At 42.9% G+C, this 22333-nt stretch overlaps 1 protein-coding gene across 7 annotated transcripts in view; it reads left to right on the forward strand.

Moving 5' to 3' along the window:
• The window catches only part of soga1 (suppressor of glucose, autophagy associated 1), a 78578-nt gene that overhangs the window by 35444 nt on the left and 20801 nt on the right, over positions 1–22333 (forward strand). The gene's annotated exons all lie outside the window — the stretch shown is intronic.

The following is a 22333-nucleotide window of genomic DNA, read 5'->3' on the forward strand; positions in this document are numbered from 1 at the left end:
TTTAGAGGACCTGGTGAGATCATCAAAACCATCGTGTGTAGACCGTTAAACAATTACAACGTGGTCTGAGGCGGTCTGAGTTCTTATCACCTTCTCTCTGCTTAGAGTACACAGGGGCTTGACTGGGCAGGCTTCTCTGAGTGTGTGTGGTCATGTGTCTGCCTGCCTGCATTAGTGTGTGTGTGTGTGTGTGTGTGTGTGTGTGTGTGTGTGTGTGTGTGTGTGTAGCAGTAGCATGCTGCAGTGGCGTGATATACTGTACACACCCACCCCTGCATTGTCTCTCCTAGAGCCCAGCACTACCCCGCGCGCTGTGACATGCTTTTCTCTTCCTCTCTCTCCTCTGATAATTATCAGTTAACTCCCAGGCAGCCGCAGACTGTAAGAGAGAAGGCTGGATGCACACAGTGAAATGAAGCCCTCATCAATTATCACCTACAGATTGACGACTATTTCTGGCACTGCCAGCCTCAGCGTAGTCAAATCAAATCCCATTTTATTAGACACATACACGTATTTAGCAGATGTTATTGCGGGTGTAGCGAAATGCTTGTAAGACCGCAATTATGCACACGTCGTGGTAATGTAGTCTCTCTTGACCTTCATGACCTTCGTGTACGTGGCTCGTGAGATGATCAGTAGTGTTATATAGATAGGACTTGCTGGACAAACCATCACGACATAAGAGGGAATCTGTCTTCTGACCGTGTGATGACTGTTGGTTGTATTTAGTCCATACCAGTGGGTATTCATCTCTCTCTTTATTTCTCTCTATTGAACCACCCATCACCACCACCACCACAGCCCGGGATGAGCTGATGGCCAGTTTCAGCCTCAGCGCTCCTGTTTGGTCCTGCTTGGTCATGAGAGCACATAGTTGCCTAGCTGTCACACAGCTACGTGGCTTTTGTAAATGTCTATACTTCTATCTCCTCCCAGCGACGTTATCAGAGCAGCGTAGCGTTCAGTGCTCGTCTCTCTCGGGGAGGTGGAGAGCTCTCCAAACTCATTTTGTGGCAGAAAGGAAAATAAATTGGCTGACAGCCCCTCTTTACTGAGAGTGTGAGGGGTTTAGTCGAAAGAGGATGATTGGTGTGAGTTTGTGTGGGAGAGTGTGTGTGGGTCTTGGGGGGGGGGCTGGTGTCTGTGTGTATGTGAGCGTGTGTTTGCATATTTGTGCGTGTGCGTGCATGAGTTTGTGTGTGTCTGTGTGTCTTTATGTGTTAAGTGTGCACCTGCCCACTCAACAGAAAAAATGCCAAATGAAAAGCTTTCCCTCTTGAACAGCATGCCCCGAGATACAATCTCTTATAGATTGAAACTGAATCCATTTCGATGGCCTCGTGCATCTTTCTTCAGTCTGGAAAGAACTGGGAGAAGGCCCCGTTGCCACTGTTGTTGTTGTGTAGGAGGCTTAATGAAGAGATGTGGTGAGCTATGAGGGGAATGCAGGGGACTGTCGCGCCCCTCTCCTTCGGCTGAGCGTCTGTCTCCGTTAGCGACCAGCTAACTGACGGCTTAATGAGCGTCAGGTGCTCCAGATTCTCCTAACGAGCGAGAGCAGGGGCGCAAGAGGCACATGCTCCTTAACTGAATTCTATTGAAAGGAGAGTTGAGGAGAGGAGAGGAGAGGAGAGGAGAGACGGTGTCTTGTCTATGGGGCAGTTGGGATATATACTGTTTAGGTCTTGTCTCCTCCTGCCTCTACTCCTCAGTAACTCTTAATAGACAGTAAAGGCAGACAGGCATTTGATGGATAGCCCTTTTAAACACACATCCAAAAGCAAGCGAGGTGCCAGGTGGGGGGGGGGGGGGGGGGGGGGGGGGAGGGGGGGAGGGAGGGCTGTTAACTGGGTCAAACTGGCCTCCCAGTTCTGATTTGACTTTGAAAGCTGATTTGACTTATTTTGCTATCTCTCATCCCAGTCGAGAGAGACGGAGCAATAGAGAGAGAACCTTTCCACACTACCCAGTATCTGCCGCTCTGAAATGAAATATCTAATTGACTACATTCTGCTCTGAGCTGAGTGGCCTAGTAATGCCAGCAGCACACCACCCTGCATCCCACTGCTGGCTTGCCTCTGAAGCGAAGCAAGTTTGGTCCTGGTCAGTACCTGGATGGGAAACCAGATGCTGCTGGAAGTGTTGTTGGAGGGCCAGTAGGGGGCACTCTTTCTTTAAAATATATATGTATATGCTGTCCCAGGGCAGTGATTTGGGATATTGCCTGGTGTAGGGTGCTGTCTTTCAGATGGGACATTAAACAGGTGTCCTGACTCTCTGTGGTCACTAAAGATCCCTTGGCACTTATTGTAAGAGTAGGGGTGTTAAACCTGGTGTCGTGGTTAAATTTCCAATCTGGTCCTCATACCATCATGGCCACCTAATCATCCCTAGCTTCCAATTTGCTCATCATCCCCCCTCCTGTAACTATTTCCCAGGTTATTGCTGTAAATGAGAATGTGTTCTCAGTCAACTTACTAGGTAAAATAAGGCTAAAATTAAACTTTTTTTACTCCTCTACTGCCAGAATTCTGTGTCAGAAATGTGTAATATCTGGCCTGACATATTTCATAACAATGGTAGGAGATTTATGTTTCCCTGTAGTTCCATCAGAACAGGGATGGGCAACTCAAGTCCTCATGCCGGAGTGGCGTGACACTTTCCCCCCATCCCTGGCAAACACAGCTGATTTAAACTAATTGCATTCTAAACTGAAGATGATGAGTAGTTGATTATTGGAGTCAGGTGTGTCAGCTGGGGCAAAAGTGGGACACCACTTTAATGAGCGTCAGAGCCTGAGAACTGGAGTTATCCATCCTTAAATCAGTGGGACACTAGCTGCAGTCCAAACACTTGAACGACACACCCTATCCCCCCAGCGCTCAAATTAAATGGACATTTCTGAGGACGTATCATGACGTCTGAAGAGTATACACTTGCAGGGCAAGGGGCGAGGAAGGAAGGAAGGAATGACTTTTAAATGGACTGCCATTGGCCAGAAATTTGTCACTCGTTCATCCTGCGATGATTGTGTTTTCTGCCACCGGTGGCAATTATGAGTGCATGTCTACTTATATTAAATATATAATTATTAATATACACCAACTGTATGATAGCTAGCAAATGAATTAGCTAACTAGTGTTAGCCTGCCTAGCTGGAACTTCTGAAGAAGGAAAATGTTTTATTTCTACAATTTCCAAAAGATAACCAAACAAAAACATATTTACTTTTTACGAGGCATGTTTTTACTTTTTACAAGGCGTTACGAAACTCATTTGCATTCATTTTCACTTACGTATGTTGACTTCTCCATTGATGTTGTTTTTAAGTTAAGTTTTCGCTGACTTTTCTTAGCCGATGTACAATCGTCGCAAATTGAATTATGGGGAGTTTCTCGCCCCGGGGTGAACATAATTGTACACTCGCAAACTCGACTAAAAACGAGGGCTGGGGGGCTTACGTTGCAAACTTCCCTTGCTTGGCTAATCATTTGGACCGCCTTCCAAGATGGCGACGGGGATTCCTCCAAGGGCATAAGGCGAGGGTAAGTGGACGAGGGTGTGTCTTTTATGAGTTTGAACCGCAGCCATAGTCTGTATTAACTCGGTGGCCACCATTTTGGTTAGAATAATGAGAAACATGTTTTGGTGGGTAAATTTGATTGGCCCACACTTGTGTGTAATTAACCATGTTTCTACTGCAGGTGGGAAGTACGTACAGATGGCTTTCTTTTCTTTTGTTACTTATTTATGATTTCTCATTTCAATCATTCAATCCCTCTTTCTCTATTTTGCTCCCTGTGTGTGTCTCTTTTTGTCTCTGTCTCTCTCTCTCTTCCCCCTCTCAGTGTGGGAGTGTACAGTGTAAGCCTCGCCTGCGTTTCGAGCCGAGCGTAGAGCAACTACACAAGGTCATAACAGAAATGTGCCATGAGAGACATTTGCATTAAAGTTACGTTTCATCAATTTCCCATTTCAACGTTGCTGTCCTGTCAGAAAGGGGAGATTGCCTGGATTACACAAGTCATGTCTCCAGGAAAGTGTTTGATGAAAAGAGGTTTCAGAGAGCGATTCGTGTGATGTTTAATTCCAGTAGACAAACAGTAAAATCCCCGACGTTTGGGCCGTTACTGGTAATTAAATGGCAGTCAAAGCAGTCAGGGCAGGACCTAGGGGGTTCGTCCCAAATGACAGCCTATTCCCTATATAGTGCACTATTTTAGACCAGAGCCCATAGAGAATAGAGTGCCATTTGGGACGTCGCCTGGAAGTGACGTTGGCTTCAGCACATTAAAGGGAGAGATGAAAGGGGGGGACGTCGGGGGCTCAGCTGGGTTTGATCCTAGTCTTTGTGGGGCTGTTTGTGAGACTCATCTAAAGGGCAGTCGGATGGAGGGATAACGCCTTCACTTCAATCCTTTCTTTTATCTACCTTTTGTTCCACGGTGCATGGATTCTAATGGGCCAATTTGCAAAGTGTTATTGTGACCGTGACTTGGTCAACGTGATACAATCAAAGACACCGTCTCCACCGTTCAACGTCCTTCTATCGCGGCCTAGAAATGACCTCCTCTGCACTCTGGAGTCGACTCTTTATCCAAACTAATAAAGCTAGTCAACATGCTGTTTCCCCTCAGGCTCAGAAACAACTCCCTCACTCTGGCCACTCAACCCCTATATGCCCCAGGGCACCATTATAACAGTGTTTCACAGTGCTAATTGCAACACGTCCAATCACCTCGTCATAAACACTGCTCCTCTCTCTCCCAGTCTGAGAAGCATATGATGGAAGGTGTCACTACTGCTCTACGTGGGTGGTGTGGAGGATGGCTACAGAGGGGCGAGGGGGCTCTGTTGTCAAAGATGGGGGTCTATTTTTAGGGTTGTAACAGGGTCTGTTTGTTTGGGATGGTATATGGGTGAGTGCGGTGATTCCGTGTTAAGAGTGAGAGAGCGAGAGAGGGGGAGGAGAGGGAAAGAGAAGGAGGGGGCGGGAGTGTTGCCTGCAGAAGGGATCAGGCTTTCTGGAGCTGGCCAATCTGCTAGCTCCTTGTGTAGACAATGGACATGTGCACAGAACGGCCCCTAGCCTTTAGGGGGCTCTAGGCAAAAGATTTTCGAGGCCCCCCTCTGGACGCCGGAGAGAAACATGTTAAGTTTTGTAGTTAATTTCCTGCAATTCTACACATTTTGCCATGGGGCAGAGAGAACTTGTTTTCAGTTTTAAAGCAAATCTCCTGAAATTCTACACATTTTGCCATGACTTATGCCATGTTAATATGATACTGTATCTGACTGAGAGTGACTAACAAAATCAATGGGGGGCCCCCTGGAGGTCAGGGCCCCTGGGCAATTTGGACATGATTACAACAAGTTTAGACTAACTTTACTCATCAAAATAAAAGTGCTGACGTGGGCTAATTGATTGACTAGCATAACAAGTGGAAAACTGCTGACACAACCACATTTAGAGATTCTACTATTCTAACGGGACTGAGCCCCCCCAAAATAATGCCTATGTTGCTTATGCCCAGGGCCGGCCCTGCATGTACAGTAAAGCCAAGATATGCTGAATAGAAGGGGGTGAGGGGTAGAGGGATGAAGTGAATGACTGTCCAGGTCCTACCTCAATGATTTTGTATTGTCTGGATGTACAGAACAGATTTTCAAGATGTGTATTTGTATATATCTGTCAGGCGTATTTGTTTAGTATACTGGTAAATACAACATTAGAAAATATAGTGTGTGCAATAATGTATGTGCACGTTAACACCTCTGAGTAATCCATATGCAAATAATCCCATTTCCAGTAGGGATGGGCAAGGTTAATCGAATATCCGGCTACCCGAAAGGACGTTGGTATTCATGTAGAATTTGTTTTAAATACAATGTGGCATTTTTATACCATGAATGACAAGGATATACCATGACATTTGAAATTCTTAGTTTAATTAAACAACAAACTTTTGAATGTAGTTTTTATAACAGTGTTATTTTACCCACTCCCAATAGCAATTACAGGTGCCTAGCGGAGTTTGCACAAGGCCTGACACAGATCAATGGCAAATACTCACCAGAAAACCTGTAACAGAATCTGTTCTATCGTGGGGAGAGGCAGACTTCTCTTTCGCTGTTGTCGGGAGCCAAACTAGCGGAGAAAAGCAGGCAGACTGTCCACAGTTCACCTCTGCCATTTGCGTCATTGTACGGTGGAGAGACTCAAGAGCAAATTTGTTCTTTTTAGTATTTCAACTATCCAGATATACAGATTTTTTTATATGATATTATTTGAATAGTAAAATATTTTATAATGCCCATCCCTCATTCCCAGTTTGATGTAAAAGAGAGGGCAGGAGGGGGTGTTCTTGCGTTTGTTGTTATTTCCATTGGTTTTTGAAGAGTGGATCTGTCTCATGTCAATAGGGATTTCCTGTCGGCCATGTTTTTTTCCCTCCCATCCTCCACCCTCCATCTTTCACCAACTTGTTTTGTTGGCCTCTACTGTCAGAAACTGAACGAGGGAGTGCACAAGCGGTTGTCAAGGGAACCCATTAAGGTCTGCGTTGGATGGGATAACCCCCCCCCCCCCCCCCCCCCACCCAATCTCTGAATCGAACATTCACTGTAGTTTAAATACTTAAATACTCATTCTTATACGTCTCCCTCCTCTCTTCCTTCTCCCTTCCCTCTCTTACTCTCCTTTCCTATGCAGATTGGCTTTATCTCCCCCACTCCTCCCTCTCTCATTTTTCACCCAGAATATATCCCTCCCTGTACCTTTGCTAGATCTCTCTTTCTCTCTCTCTCTACACTTGCAGAGCTCCTTTCTTAGGTATTCACACTTACTAGACTTTCCGCAAAAATACCCTCGCCTATGCATATACTGCAATGTAAACTTGCAAACTTGTCACTTCTCGACCGCACGACACACGCCCTAAAATTGCCCCCCTCTAAGCAGGGCAGTGTAAACAGAATTGTCTCGTTGAGCTAACACTCCTGACGGTAAAAACTGTAATAGCAATGTTTTTGAAACAGCTGAAATGTATGTATATATGTATGTGTATATGTATGTAATGTACCTTTTCTTTATTTTGGAGACTTGTTTTATTGAGTTTTTACCTGAAATTGCAGTAACGGCCTGTTACATTCTGAAAATGTCACTGTAATTTTAAATCTAAATAGTGCATTTTTGCTTGACTGCACTGAACCGCCAGCGACGTCCAGCATCGTCACTAGTTACCACAGCCACTGTCATACACCCCTTCCTTTTCTAAAATGTATCTTCTTAAAATCTGTTTTTAAACCTAACCCTAGCCACACTGCTAACCTTATGCCTAACCCTAACCTTAAATGAAGACCATTAGGAAACTTTTTGTTTTCATGAATCTTTACAATGTAGCCAGTGTTGACTTTGTGGCTGTGCTATCTAGTGGAAACCGAGGTCAGAGAAGAAGCAACTCTCCTGGCTATTGTTATTAACATTTTCAGTCACAATTTGCTTTTACCTCATATAATGACTTCCATGATATTGATAAAATGAAGTCTGGTTTGTTCTACGGTAACTTTAATACGGTAGCTGGTGTAAGCCCAATAACTCCTATTTAGCTATGGTTCAGCTAAACGTCAGCTTTCAGCTACATTCAGCATGTTTGTGAGGATGCAGAAATTAGCTATTTGTGACCGACCATCTCTTTTCGGGTCTTTTGTTCCAAAATGTTAAATTGTGTATTGTATATTGAATAAAAGTACAGACTCAGAGCTTCAAAGTGGAATATCATACACTGTAGTTGGAGGAAACATGGGGAAGTGATGCTGCTTTCAAAGTTGCTAGATTTATAATCCCATTTAGGAAAAAAAGGCATTCAAACATTTTGCTGCGATTTTCACACTTGCTCTACTTTAATCCTTGGGAAATATATTTAGAAAATATATGAACCAAATTGACTAAAAGGATACTCTGAACATTACCTCATCAAAGTCCCCCATTGGGCAAACCACTAACAGTATTAAATAGCCTATTGTTGAGAAATAAAGATAACCTTTCACATTGAACAGCTACAGTGCTGCTCTCTGTTTACGCCCATGTAGCATCGTTCACACCCTCTAAAGCCTTAGACCCACCCGTCTCAAAGAAATGACATTGAAACATGTGGAGGTAGTGCTTAAAAAACTAAAAACTTGTATTTTCTTTTTCTTGTCTTTTAAGACTTAACTTAACTATTAACTTTAAGTGTTAAAGGTTGTAGCCTACACTTAGGAAAATATTAAAGCACACAAACACCATAAAGACTTAGGTAAAAACACAATATAGACTTAGGCTTATATCATCAGATCCTTTAAAAAAAAAAAATATTTCACCTTTATTTAACCAGGTAAGCTAGTTGAGAACAAGTTCTCATTTGCAACTGCGACCTGGCCAAGATAAAGCATAGCAGTTCGACACACAACAACACAGAGTTACACATGGAATGAACAAAACATACAGTCAATAATAATAATACAGTAGAACAAAAGAAAAAGTCTATATACAGTGAGTGCAAATTAGGTCAAATAAGGGAGTTAAGGCAATAAATAGGCCATGGTGGCGAAGTAATTACAATATGGCAATTAAACACTGGAATTGTAGATGTGCAAAAGATGGATGTGCAAGTAGAGATACTGTGGTGCAAAAGGAGCTAAATAAATAAATACAGTATGGGAAGTAGGTAGATAGATGGGCTGTATACAGATGGGCTATGAACAGGTGCAGTGATCTGTGAGCTGCTCTGACAGCTGGTTCTTAAAGCTAGTGAGGGAGATGGGAATGTCCAGCTTCAGTGATTTTTGCAGTTCGTTCCAGTCAGTGGCAGTAGAGAACTGGAAGGAAAGGCAACCAAAGGAGTAATTTGCTTTGGGGGTGACCAGTGAGATATACCTGCTGGAGCGTGTGCTACGAGTAGGTGCTGCAATGGTGACCAGCGAGCTGAGATAGGGCGGGGCTTTACCTAGCAGAGACTTGTAGATAAACTGTAGCAAATGGGTTTGGCTATATAAATACATTTGATTTGATTTGATTTTGGCGACGAGTATGAAGCGAGGGCCAGCCAACGAGAGCGTACAGGTCGCAGTGGTGGGTAGTACAGTGGGGCAAAAAAGTATTTAGTCAGCCACCAATTGTGAAAGTTCTCCCACTTAAAAAGATGAGAGAGGCCTGTAATTTTCATCATAGGTACACTTCCACTATGACAGACAAAATGAGAAAAAAATCCAGAAAATCACATTGTAGGATTTTTTATGAATTTATTTGCATATTATGGTGGAAAATAAGTATTTGGTCAATAACAAAAGTTTATCTCAATACTTTGTTATATACCCTTTGTTGGCAATGACAGAGGTCAAACGTTTTCTGTAAGTCTTCACAAGGTTTTCACACACTGTTGCTGGTATTTTGGCCCATTCCTCCATGCAGATCTCCTCTAGAGCAGTGATGTTTTGGGGCTGTTGCTGGGCAACATGGACTTTCAACTCCCTCCAAAGATGTTCTATGGGGTTGAGATCTGGAGACTGGCTAGGCCACTCCAGGACCATGAAATGCTTCTTACGAAGCCACTCCTTCGTTGCCCGGGCGGTGTGTTTGGGATCATTGTCATGCTGAAAGACCCAGCCACGTTACATCTTCAATGCCCTTGCTGATGGAAGGAGGTTTTCACTCAAAATCTCACGATACATGGCCCCATTCATTCTTTCCTTTACACGGATCAGTCGTCCTGGTCCCTTTGCAGGAAAACAGCCCCAAAGCATGATGTTTCCACCCCATGCTTAACAGTAGGTATGGTGTTCTTTGGATAAAACTCAGCATTCTTTGTCCTCCAAACACGTCGAGTTGAGTTTTTACCAAGAAGTTATATTTTGGTTTCATCTGAACATATGACATTCTCACAATCTTCTTCTGGATCATCCAAATGCTCTCTAGCAAACTTCAGACGGGCCTGGACATGTACTGGCTTAAGCAGGGGGACACGTCTGTCACTGCAGGATTTGAGTCCCTGGCGGCGTAGTGTTACTGATGGTAGGCTTTGTTACTTTGGTCCCAGCTCTCTGCAGGTCATTCACTAGGTCCCCCCGTGTGGTTCTGGGATTTTTGCTCACCGTTCTTGTGATCATTTTGACCCCACGGGGTGAGATCTTGCGTGGAGCCCTAGATCGAGGGAGATTATCAGTGGTCTTATATGTCTTCCATTTCCTAATAATTGCTCCCACAGTTGATTTCTTCAAACCAAGCTGCTTACCTATTGCAGATTCAGTCTTCCCAGCCTGGTGCAGGTCTACAATTTTGTTTCTGGTGTCCTTTGACAGTTCTTTGGTCTTGGCCATAGTGGAGTTTGGAGTGTGACTGTGAGGTTGTGGACAGGTGTCTTTTATACTGATAACAAGTTCAAACAGGTGCCATTAATACAGGTAACGAGTGGAGGACAGAGGAGCCTCTTAAAGAAGAAGTTACAGGTCTGTGAGAGCCAGAAATCTTGCTTGTTTGTAGGTGACCAAATACTTATTTTCCACCATAATTTGCAGATAAATTCATAAAAAATCTTACAATGTGATTTTCTGGATTTTTTTTCTCGCATTTTGTCTGTCATAGTTGAAGTGTACCTATGATGACAATTACAGGCATCTCATCTTTTTAAGTGGGAGAACTTGCACAATTGGTGGCTGACTAAATACTTTTTTGCCTCACTGTATATGGGGCTTTGGTAACAAAACGGATCCTTTGAGTGACTTTGGTTCAGGTCATGTAACGATATTAACAAAGAGCATATTTTTGTCCTGCCCTTTGGAGCAGGACATGTAATGTCCATGGCCTTGTCATTGCAAAAGTCCTGATCATCTGAAATATATGTTTGCCGGGTTGTGTCCAGTCTGGTAGGATGTTTTCACATCTCTGGAAGGAAGCACATCAACATTGCACAACAGCTGAAACCTGGTTCCATCTGAGTGGATGCTCCTTGGCCACAACAACACCAGGCTCCAGACTGTTGAAGCGGTAAATGAGGAAGGCAGACAAAAGTAAAAAAGACATTATTAAAATCTTGCATACCAGAAATAACATTTATTGCCCCCCAAGTTTAAGCAATAAGACAAAATACCTGAACTGTTGCTTGTTCACCCTCGATCATCTCTTGCAATGCAGACACGACAAGATAACTAGCTAGATTTAGAGAACATTTAGCTTGATAATTACCAACTGGCTAGATGTAAATTGTATTCATCTAGTTTGCCAGCTAGTTGAACAGGCACAAAACGACCACAAAATCTACAGATCCAATAGCTAGCTTTAATTGTGGCTAGCTGGCTTACCAACTTAGCATGTGTCCTTATCACTTAACCATGGGACTTGATTAGCTGGCTAATCGATTAGCATTCACACCACAGTGGCTATTTTCGGTTGCTAGCTAGTTAAACATGACAAACTGACAGACATTATCATCATGCCATGCATGGTTTAGCACATCAGCAATCAACATTAACTGCAGAATGCAACATTCCAGCTCTGCTAGCTAACGTTAGCTCGTTATAACGTTACCTGTATGCAACTGTCTAGTTATATAGCTAACAATAGCTAGCAACGAAAACAACGTGGTGATACAGTTGAGACAATAACGTATGTACATGTAGCCATCTTGGCATTTTAACTGTAGACTCGTACCTGTTTATGGATTATGATGATTCATGGCAGGCTGAAACACATAAAATAATCCTGTGTCGATACCAGCAGCTGTATTCAGGACAACACTGTTATTAAAAACTGTAGGTACACTTTGCCAGTTTAAAAAAATGCCTTTAGATGGAAAAAACAACAACTGTTTATTACATTCAAACGCCTCTCCTGTGAAATAGTAACCTCTTGTCATACACCAAGCTTTCTGAAACGGGTCACATTTGGTCTAGCTAGCTAATGTTACCGAGCTGTGTAGCCTATATTATAATACATAGCTAGCAGGAGTTAGCTGGGTACGGTCAGCTAATTTGAAGTAAACCTTTTAATTGTCTGCACATGCGTGTGGATTGTTTCATTGTCCAAGAGTGTAATATGTTTCGGTTGCATTATTAACTATTATATCATATGTTTTCGAAGAAAAGTTGCTCAGCTTGTTAAATAGTTTGTGCTTACTGGCTAGTGGCTACTGTGATATTCACGGGTCATGTTGAGCTGCTGACTAAGAATGTTGCCTTGCCAGTCACGACTAAAGGTAAGGCAAGGATGTGATGTGAATTGAAAAGTAGAAATCTCTTTCGCCACTCCACTTCTCAGACTCGCCTTCATCTCTCGCAGTGGGAATAGGGCCTTAGCACAAACAATGACTCTCGCCCTGTAGCACTCACTTCTGTCATCATGAAGCGCTTTGAGAGGCTAGTTAAGGACCAGATCACCCTAGACCGCTCCAACTAAAATCTTTGACCAGTTCATCTGCGTTTTTTTCATTGTTCCCCTCTAGTCAGAGACTGATTTAGACCTGGGACACCAGGTGTGTGCAATTCATTGTCAGGTAGAACAGAAAACCAGCAGGCTCTGGACCTCATAGGGTAAGAGTTGAATATCCCTGCCCTAGACCCTACTACAATTCGTATATTGCCCCAACAGATCCACGGACGATGTAATCGCCATTTCACTGCACACTGCCCTATCCCAGTTGAACAAGAGAAATACCTATGCAAGAATTCTGTTCATCGACTAGAGCTCAGCCTTCAACACCATAGTGCCTTCCAATCTCATCACTAAGCTCAGGGTCCTGGGTCTGAACCCCTCCCTGTGCAACTGGGTCCTGAACTTCCTGATGGGCCAACTGCAAGTGGTGAAAATAGGCAGTGTCACGAACCGGCTCAAAGCCCGTAACAAAGGGAGACAACGTGGAGATAAGGATTAACAAAATATATATTTATTAACTAAAACTAAGGAAAATATACAATGGTGTGTGTAATCAGTAATCAGTAGTGTAAGTGAGTGTTTTGCATGCATGAATGTGATAATGCAGGGTGTTGAAAGGTGCCAAAGCAAACAAACAAAAAGCCACCAAGAACCACAACACAATCTACAAAGGTGTCTGCATGGAGAGAGTCTCTTCCATGAATGTGGAAGAGGTCTATTTATCCTGGGAGACACCAGGCCCAGGTGTTTCCCATGAAGCTGACGACCCTCTCAACTCCGCCCACCGGCGTCCTAATAAGGAAACAAGAACAAAGACAGAATACGGCAGACAGGGTGGGAGGGTCGTCACAGCAGCAACACGCTTGCTCAGCCCCCTTCTGTACTTCCTGTTCACCCATGACTGCGTGGCCACACGCGTCTCCTACTCAATCATGAAGTTTGCTGACGATGACGAGACAACCTACAGGGGGGAGATGAGAGCCCTGGCAGAGTGGTGGCAGGAAAATAACCTCTCCCTCAACGTCAACAAAACAAAGGAGGTGGTCATGGAATACAGGAGACAGCAATGGGAGCACACCCCCATCGGGGCTGCGATGGAGAGGGTCAAAAACGTTTGCACCGTCCGCAACCGCAGGACTCTCCAGAGGGAGTTGCAGTCAGCCCAACGCATCACCGGGGGCACAATGTCTACTCTCCAGGACATCAACAGGAAGGCCAAGAAGATCATCAAGGACCTCAGCCACCCAAGCCTAAGCTTGTTCACCTCACTACCATCTAGAAGGCGGAGACAGTACAGGTGCATCAAAGCTGGGACCGAGAAACTGATAAACAGCTTCTATCGCCATGCCATCAGACTGCTAAACAGTCACCACTGCCTAGTACCTTACCCTGAACCTTAGTCACTGTTACTAGCCGGCTACCACCCAGTACTTTACCCTGCACGTTAGAGACTGCTGCCCTATCTACATAGAGTCATTGAACACTGGTCACTTTTAATGTTTTTACATGCTGTTTTACCCACTTCATATGTATATACAGTATTCTAGTCAAGGTTCATCCCATATAACAACTGCTGTACACACCTTTTCTATTCCTATACTGTCCATACTGTCTATACACACCATTAAATGTATATATACTGTGTGTGTATATGTGTACATTATGTGTATATACAGAATATATACAGTATATACAGAATATGCTCCTTCTGATATTTCTTAATCTCTTTATTTTGTATTTTTGGGGGTTTTGTGTATTGTTTTCTATTGCTAGGTAATTACTGCACTGTTGGAGCTAGTAACAAAGCATGTTGCTGCACCTGCAATAACATCTGCAAATCTGTGTATGTAACCAATACACTTTGATTTGATTTGTGGATTACATTTGGTTCCAGGGACTCTGTGTATGTAACCAATACACTTTGATTTGATTTGTGGATTACATTTGGTTCCGGGGACTCTGTGTATGTAACCAATACACTTTGATTTGATTTGTGGATTACATTTGGTTCCGGGGACTCTGTGTATGTAACCAATACACTTTGATTTGATTTGTGGATTACATTTGGTTCCGGGGACTCCGTGTATGTAACCAATACACTTTGATTTGATTTGTGGATTACATTTGGTTCCGGGGACTCTGTGTATGTAACCAATACACTTTGATTTGATTTGTGGATTACATTTGGTTCCGGGGACTCTGTGTATGTAGATTTGGGGTTGTGCTGCTGGTCCATTGTGAGTGCAGTAAAAGGACAATAGGAGGAGAGGAGGGACTGAGACAGAGGGGGGGCTGGTGTTTAGGCTGTCCCCCTGGATTTTGCTCTGCTGACAGGCTTTAGAGGACATCTACAGACCCCTCCTCCCTCTCTCCCTCCCTCCCTCCCTCCCACCTTCCTCTCTCTCTCCCCAACTCATTGTTGCACAGACTCCATGCTTTCTCTAAACTCTAACACTGCACACAGACTGACACACCAACAGACAGAAACACACACACACATTACTCTGTTTGCTCTACTTGAAATTGACCAATCATATTAATAATAAGCTTTCAGAAAGATATTTAACCAGTGGACACACAGGGTCAGACCAACCAACCACGCTCTTCTGTCCCACAGCCTTCCTACAATGTCTGAAAGTGAGCAGCAGTGAGTTTGGTAACAAAGAGACATATCTCCACCCACTGGATCTCAAACTTGGGTTGATCCGAACACCATTGATTGTTCTTTGGATTTGACCAAAAGCAAAGCGGGGGGGTGTATTGTCTGGTGTTGTTGTCATCTCCACTCACATCACCCACAGTTCTGCTATAGCAGTCTGGGAAGTGTCATGCAAATATACTATTCTACTTCACTTCCCTCTTTGGAGTGCAGATAGAATAAAGATGTAATTTATTTAGAAAGTGCCTCCTCCATTACTGCAATAACACCATTTGATGTTACGACTAGAATAGCATCGATTGCTTTTTAATAATCCTACCGATTTGGATATTCATATTTCTAATTTGATGACACTTTTATTGCTCCCTTTGTTTCATGCTTCCGCCGTATTAAATGGTGTAGCAATATGATAAAGCCATATTGTGTGATGGTTGTGTTGGTTGCCTTGGGCGCAGACCGAAGTAGTATTTCTGTGTGATTATGTTCCGGGCTGGCGGAGCAATCCATTGTTTGAGTGCCTGACAGAGTCATCAGTAGGAGTGTGGGACTATTTCCCCCCCCCCCCCCCCCCTCTGGTCGAGCCGCCACCAGAGTCATGACCCCTCGTCTATCTAGGCATGCCAGGGTCCCTTGTACACCACAGGAGGTTGGTGGCACCTTAATTGGGGAGGACATGGTTGTGGTAATGGCTGGAACGGAATCAAATACGTTTGATGCCATTCTCACCTCAGCAGCCTCAACTGTTGCACACTATTACTCTCCATTATTAACTAGTCAGCATATCCCAGTCAGCACTCTCACCCTCTCTCTCTCTTACTCTCTCTCTCATTATTACTCTCTCCCACACCTACACTCCTCTCTCTTCCTTTGTTTTTCACTAATTATAATCAATTATAATCCACATAATTATTCACATTTCCTTTTGCTGCAGGATTCTTTTCCTTCTGTCGCAAACTGTCTGAAATGAAGATCCTACATCTGTGTGTGTGTGTGTGTGTGTGTGTGTGTGTGCGCCATCAGATGTCCACCAAATCCCACATTAGTGTTGCGATGATGTCTGTTCCTATCCTAACATTCATTGTTGCACAAGTTAATCTTTCCATGCCCTGGACTGTGAGGTTGTGTAACAACGTCTCCGTCCTTTTCTCTGCACCAGGCGTTATTTCCCAAGTCCAGTCTGGCTGACTGTTTCCTGATTTACACTATAGGGCAAAGCCAAGCAGAGCTGTACTGGGCTTAAGTGTGCAGACATGATGGCCAGGCCGGAGCCTTACAAAAAAAACACATGGTTTTTCAACACACTTGTGAACATATCATGTGAATTATATTTTCCCCCACATGTGCATTTTTTCCATACTTCCTGTGTCCCATCTAGGGACCAACCAGGACCTAAATAGTCCCTTAGCTTCAGAGGCAAACCAGCAGTGGGATACAGGGTGCTCTGCTGCTGGAATGAGCGTGCCAAACAAAGGCAGTGAAAGCAAAGGCCAAGGGTAATATAACCAAATAGAGGGAAAATTGCAGGAAAGAGGGAGGCGTTTTCACGGGAAACTATTTTTGCATCCATTTACATTCATTTGTTCTCACAGATTTTAATTATCTTCTTGCAGTATTTTGTTTTGCCATCAATACTTTAAGGTTTATGTTTTGCTTTCGACATCATTCTTTTTGTTTGCCATACTAAGAATTGTGTTCTCGACTTCAGAAGTTTTGCTTCATATTAATGTCACAAAAGTAACTCGCTCACTAGAGGATTGCACCATATAATAACTAGTGATGGGGGAAAGCTATGAATATCGCAACATTATTTTGGACAATATTATATTGATACTCTGACCCCAAGTATCCATTTGTAATTTTTTTAAATAGAATTATCTAATCGTTTTTTTTAATTGCTAGGTAGCGTTAGCTAGCACTAGTCGGCAGTACCTGCGCCAAAACTCCGTTATTTTTCATCCTATGGCTTTGTACTCCATCTTTTTAAATAACGATCAAACATGTTTTCATCGCTTTTATTTCCATGACTGATCAAAACAAATTTGATCTATTTGCAGCATTTATGAACCTGCCCCTACATTTTTTTATTCTATCCTCTGTTTCACAAATTTTCCAGCTAAATCGTTCCCGTCTTGAGCTTTTTAGATGTGGTCACCCTCATTCTACCGTTGGAAACATTGCTAATGCAACATGCTAACACCGTCTTTTCACACCATAACGTTATTTTCAACCCCACACGTGAACCTGCAATTCCACATGTGAAAGTGAGATATTCACGTGGAGTTTTCTTAAACATGAAACTGCCGGGTTCGATTTTCACTTTCACATGTGGAATTGCAAGCTCAGTTGTGAAAAACAATCATGTGGAAGCTTGTTTTTCACACGTGAACTTGCAATTCCACATGCGAAAGTGAGCTTTTCACATGTGAATGTTTTCCACGTGAAACTACATATCCGATTTCCACATGAAAGTTTTGAACATGCGACACTGATAATGTCACATGTGAAACGGCAATTCACATGCGAGGTGAAAACACGTTGTTATCCTCATGTGAAAAGGTTAACATGTGAACCCTAAATGTAATACATGTCAAAATATGGTTTCAACGGGTGAATTTTAACATCAACGTGTGAAAACAGCTATTTTACTAGTGAAAATGCAATTTCACATGTCTAAGGGGGACCTACACGTCTCGACCTCCCTCTCGCAGGAGAGAGACATCCAGCCAGGGATCAGCCTACCAACCTACCCCCTCCAAGCCTCCGGTTACCCAGCCCACACAACTAGAGTTACAGCCTGTTGACATACACACACAGAACCATGTCATCAGATAGCACAGACACATGCCTTTGAATGCTCAGGTTATTTTGCTGGGGATACGGTGTGTGTGCGTGCACGCATCTGTATGTGTGTGCACGTGTGTGTCTTTAACTGTGCAGGTGTGTTTAGGCATGACACAGGCAGACTTGGACTGGCACCACTTTACATACACTGGAACAGAAAATTGTAGTTTTAGATATTATCAACAGTAAAAAAAACTCTAATGTTTTACTGCGTATTGTAAATGATGATGCATTGTGGGAGAATTGTGGTATTTTGAATGGCTCTGTCATTCCAATCTACAGAATACAGTACCGTATCTTTAGAGGGCTGAAAACCTTTTGACCACTAGTGGGTGGATGGTATTGTTGTTGCTGGATCATTAACATATTTTGAGGCATGCCTTGTAAGAGGCTATATTTGTTGCACCCGTGAGCGAGAATGATGTACCCATTTTTAACTCCTATGTGATTATAGAGACCCATGAATTTAAACTGTATATAGGACAGATTGGAGTGGCAGGAATTCTTAAACCTGAAATGGTTTACTATTTTTCCATGTCTTTCTGGTCTGTTTTGCCCTGTATTTGCCACCTGTTTGGAAGCTTTTGTTAAGGCCTCTAGATGTACAAGTGACATAAAACACAAAATATTCATTCACATTCTATAATGTGTAAACACTATAGCAGCAAATCTGCTTGCACCAATCCCTTGTAATTATAGTAAAATACTGTGAAATACAAAGCCCTCCCCTCAATGAATTTCATTAATCCATTAATTAATTAATTAATTCAGATTATGGTAGCATTTACTTTTTTTTTTACACAGTATTTGCTTTGATACCGTACTTAAATTACAGTAAGTGTACTATAATATGAAATACAGATTTGTACTTGCCATCAAGTAGCCCGTGAGCTATTGTTAAATTCACGGTGACCCATTTACAGTGTACAGAGACATAATTTCAAACCTCATCTCCCTGATGTTGTCCCGGTTCTGCCTCTGTGTTTTACTGAGGTTGAGTCAGCGCTGCATTGTTTGTGTGAGTGGCCTTGTGTTCTGAATGACACGTAGCTGTTGCACAGAGAGGGCCGGACGATTACATCAACTTGGCAGAGCGGGTGGAATTTTGTCTGGTTTTGTTTTGGGGGTGTGAGATTGCAGAGCAGGAAGGCTGTGTCCCAAATTACACCCTACACTCTTTGGGAAAAAAAGGTTCCAAAAGGGTTCTTCGACTGTCCCCATAGGAGAAACCTTTTTGAGTGTGACAATGATTGATATTTGATACAGCTATTGGGGTGACCGTATTACCGCCACACCTGCAGTGAGTGAGTCATGAGTCATGACCGCAGTAAAATTCCATATGACCATTGAGTCAAGGTAATCTCCTTTTATGCACTCTGGACATGCTTTGGTAGTACCAAACTTGCTAACAACCATCAAGTCGCTAGTGGCCTGGTACTCAGGGCTCTATTGCCCCTCTAACCACTCTGACATCAATGCATAGGGGATCGAAAATCGCATCAAACACTTATCAAAACAGTATGGCTATCATACTTGTAAAACTGTTAGAATCACCTTGCTGTGATGATCAATTTGAAGAAAGAAGTTCAACAGCAGGTTTAAACAGTGTAAAACATGGTTGTTGTGGGTGTTGTTTCAAAGCCTAACAACGAAATGGACGGAGTGAAGATGAATTAAAAACTCCCATACACATAGGCTTATGAGCGCAATCCTGGGGGGGGGACGGAATTAAAATGACATTGTACAAAGCCTAATGCATATTACGCCTGGGAGAAAAACATTGATTTAAGATGTCTTTGGTGCATAATTGGTCTAGCCTATACTCCAAAATTAAACACATTTGAGTAATTGCCTTCGAGTGTGGACGGTATTTTTATGCAAACTAAAGGGACTGGTTATCTTATTGCACGCTCCAGAATGTATATTCATGAGTCTGGGAGAGAACGGATAGTCTAGCTAGGCGATGCTGTTGTTTCATTGATTGTGCAGGGCGGCTTACAGTTAGTCTACAATTAGCAAATTTCTATTTGATTTAGAATAGCCTAGTAATAGGTCATTTTATATTTTCATAATTAATTGGGTGACACATTACCTTTAGCTATACAGAATATCTCACCACCGTGCGTTTCCATCTCCTCCTCTCTCTCCTTTATTCCCTTCTAGAGCGCGCAACGGGCTGTCAACAGTTTAGTGAAATATGTTTAGTTGTGAAAAACATGTTACTATCGATGTTCCCGAACAGATTTCACTTGGTTCCCCAAATGAAGCACTGGGTAGCTGCAGGAACAGGGTTGGAGAGCCTATGGCATACAGAGTTTGGGCGAAATATCAGCATACTCCTCAAAAACAGTGGTTGATGGAGTGAATGGAGTGAAATAAGTGTTGTTGTATTTATTTCTCGGCTGATCATATTAAGCACAGCTCCTCTATAAAAGCGAAGTAGCCTATAGAATGGACTGGTGGCGAAGTGTGCAGCCTCCAATTCGTTATTTGAGTGCATTATTTTTTATTTAACTAGGCAAGTCAGTTAAGAACAGATTTTCATTTACAATGATGGCCTACCCTGGACGACGCTGTGCCAATTGTGCACCGCCCTATGGGACTCCCAATCACGGTCAGATGTGATGCAGCCTGGATTCAAACCAGGGACTGCAGTGATGCCTCTTGCACTGAGATGCAGTGCCTTAGACCACTGCACCACTCGGGAGCCCGAGCCTGATAATGGGCCATTCTAAATCTAAACTAATTTTACATATTAGTAAAGACAAGATTTCATTGAGACTAGGGGCAGCAGGTAGGCTAGAGGTTCAAAAAAATTCAAAAAAGATTTGAGGTCACTGTGTATTTTATTGACTTTCTATGGGAAACCAGATTTATGAGGCACCTGGTTGCAGTTCCTATGGCTTCCACTATATGTCAACAGTCTTTAGAAATTGGTTGATGTTTTTCCTTTGAGAAATGAAGAGAAGTACGGCTGTACTTTCTAAGTGTCAAGCCAAGTGGACTCTTTTGTTTGGTGCGCGCGACCTGGAGCTCACTCCACTTTGATTTTATCCGCTATTGAACGCAGTATATTCCGTCTTAAATTGTATCAATTATTTACATTTTAGGATACCCAAAGTTGGATAAGGAAAGTTGTTTGAAATGTTTGGACCAAGATTACAGATAACTTATTAGATCATTTGTAGTCATGTTGGGCGAGTTTGGACCAGTGTATTTCTGAATCAAGCGCGCCAAATAAATTGACATTTTGGGGATATAAAGAAGGAATTTATCGAACAAAATTACAATTTGTGATGTTTCTGGGACATATTGGAGTGCCAACAGAAGAAGATCTTCAAAGGTAAGGCATGAATTATATAGTTATTTCTGACTTTCGTGTCGCACCTGCTTGGTTGAAATATTATGTATGATGTGTTTGTATGATGGGGCGCTGTCTTCAGATAATCGCTTGGTTTGCTTTCGCCGTAAAGCCTTTTTGAAATCTGACACGGTGGCTGGATTAACAAGAAGTTAAGCTTTATTTTGGTGTATTGCACTGTGATTTTATTAAAGTTAAATATTTCTAATAATTTAAGTTGAATTTCGGGCTCTGTAATTTCACTGGAAGTTAGCGGAACGTCTAGCCATAACAGGTTTTAATGAACAGTCAATTACGGTGAGACCGGCAGTCTTTTGCATGATAATATCCGCCACACCCCTGGAGATAACAAAATAGGTGAGGGGGGCAGAAAAAATTGATGTGAGATGTTTGTATCCTATAGGTGTTTTATAGATGAGTGGGTATTGGGGTTTAGCTCTGTGTTCAAATGGTGTAAGCCTGCCATGTCACAGTGGCACCACGACATCCCTGTTACAGCTGGCCTGTCGAAACCAATGGTCAAAACAAAATGAAAAAAAGTGTCCCAAGGTTGGGCGATACTTGGCAAGGATCAATACTTCCAGTATCTCTACATTGATTCTACCTTGAAGTTTAGCACCATTAAAAGGTTCTCAGCCACCAGCTAAACTGCATGACATTGTCAGCAAAGGCAAAATGAGGGTTGAGGATTGGATGCATCTCTTTATGCTGTACCGGCACCGCTTTAAATCCAATCTAGTTACTCTGCTCTCTAGCTGGATTTTTTTGCACTGGATGTTGTGCGTGTGTGTGCATACTGTACATATGTGTCCACTGTGTTAAAGGCTCTATACTGTACTGTAGTAGCAGGGTCTTGTTTGTTTTCAGCTTGATTTAATAAAACACAGCAGAATGGACTGTGGATATCTTTGCCTTTTTCACCAGCCAGCTCAGTGCGGAGAAAGTAGCCAGTTTCCATGGAAACGCCTTGGCGAGATAAGCTTGTACTGCAGCTCGTCTGTCTGTCTGTCTGTGTGTGTGTGTGTGTGTGTCTCTCTGCACTCTGGTAGGAATTGGGATTAATTAG

This window comes from Oncorhynchus mykiss, chromosome 9 (assembly GCF_057628025.1).
Source record: "Oncorhynchus mykiss isolate SJ-2025 chromosome 9, ASM5762802v1, whole genome shotgun sequence".
Taxonomy (NCBI): domain Eukaryota; kingdom Metazoa; phylum Chordata; class Actinopteri; order Salmoniformes; family Salmonidae; genus Oncorhynchus; species Oncorhynchus mykiss.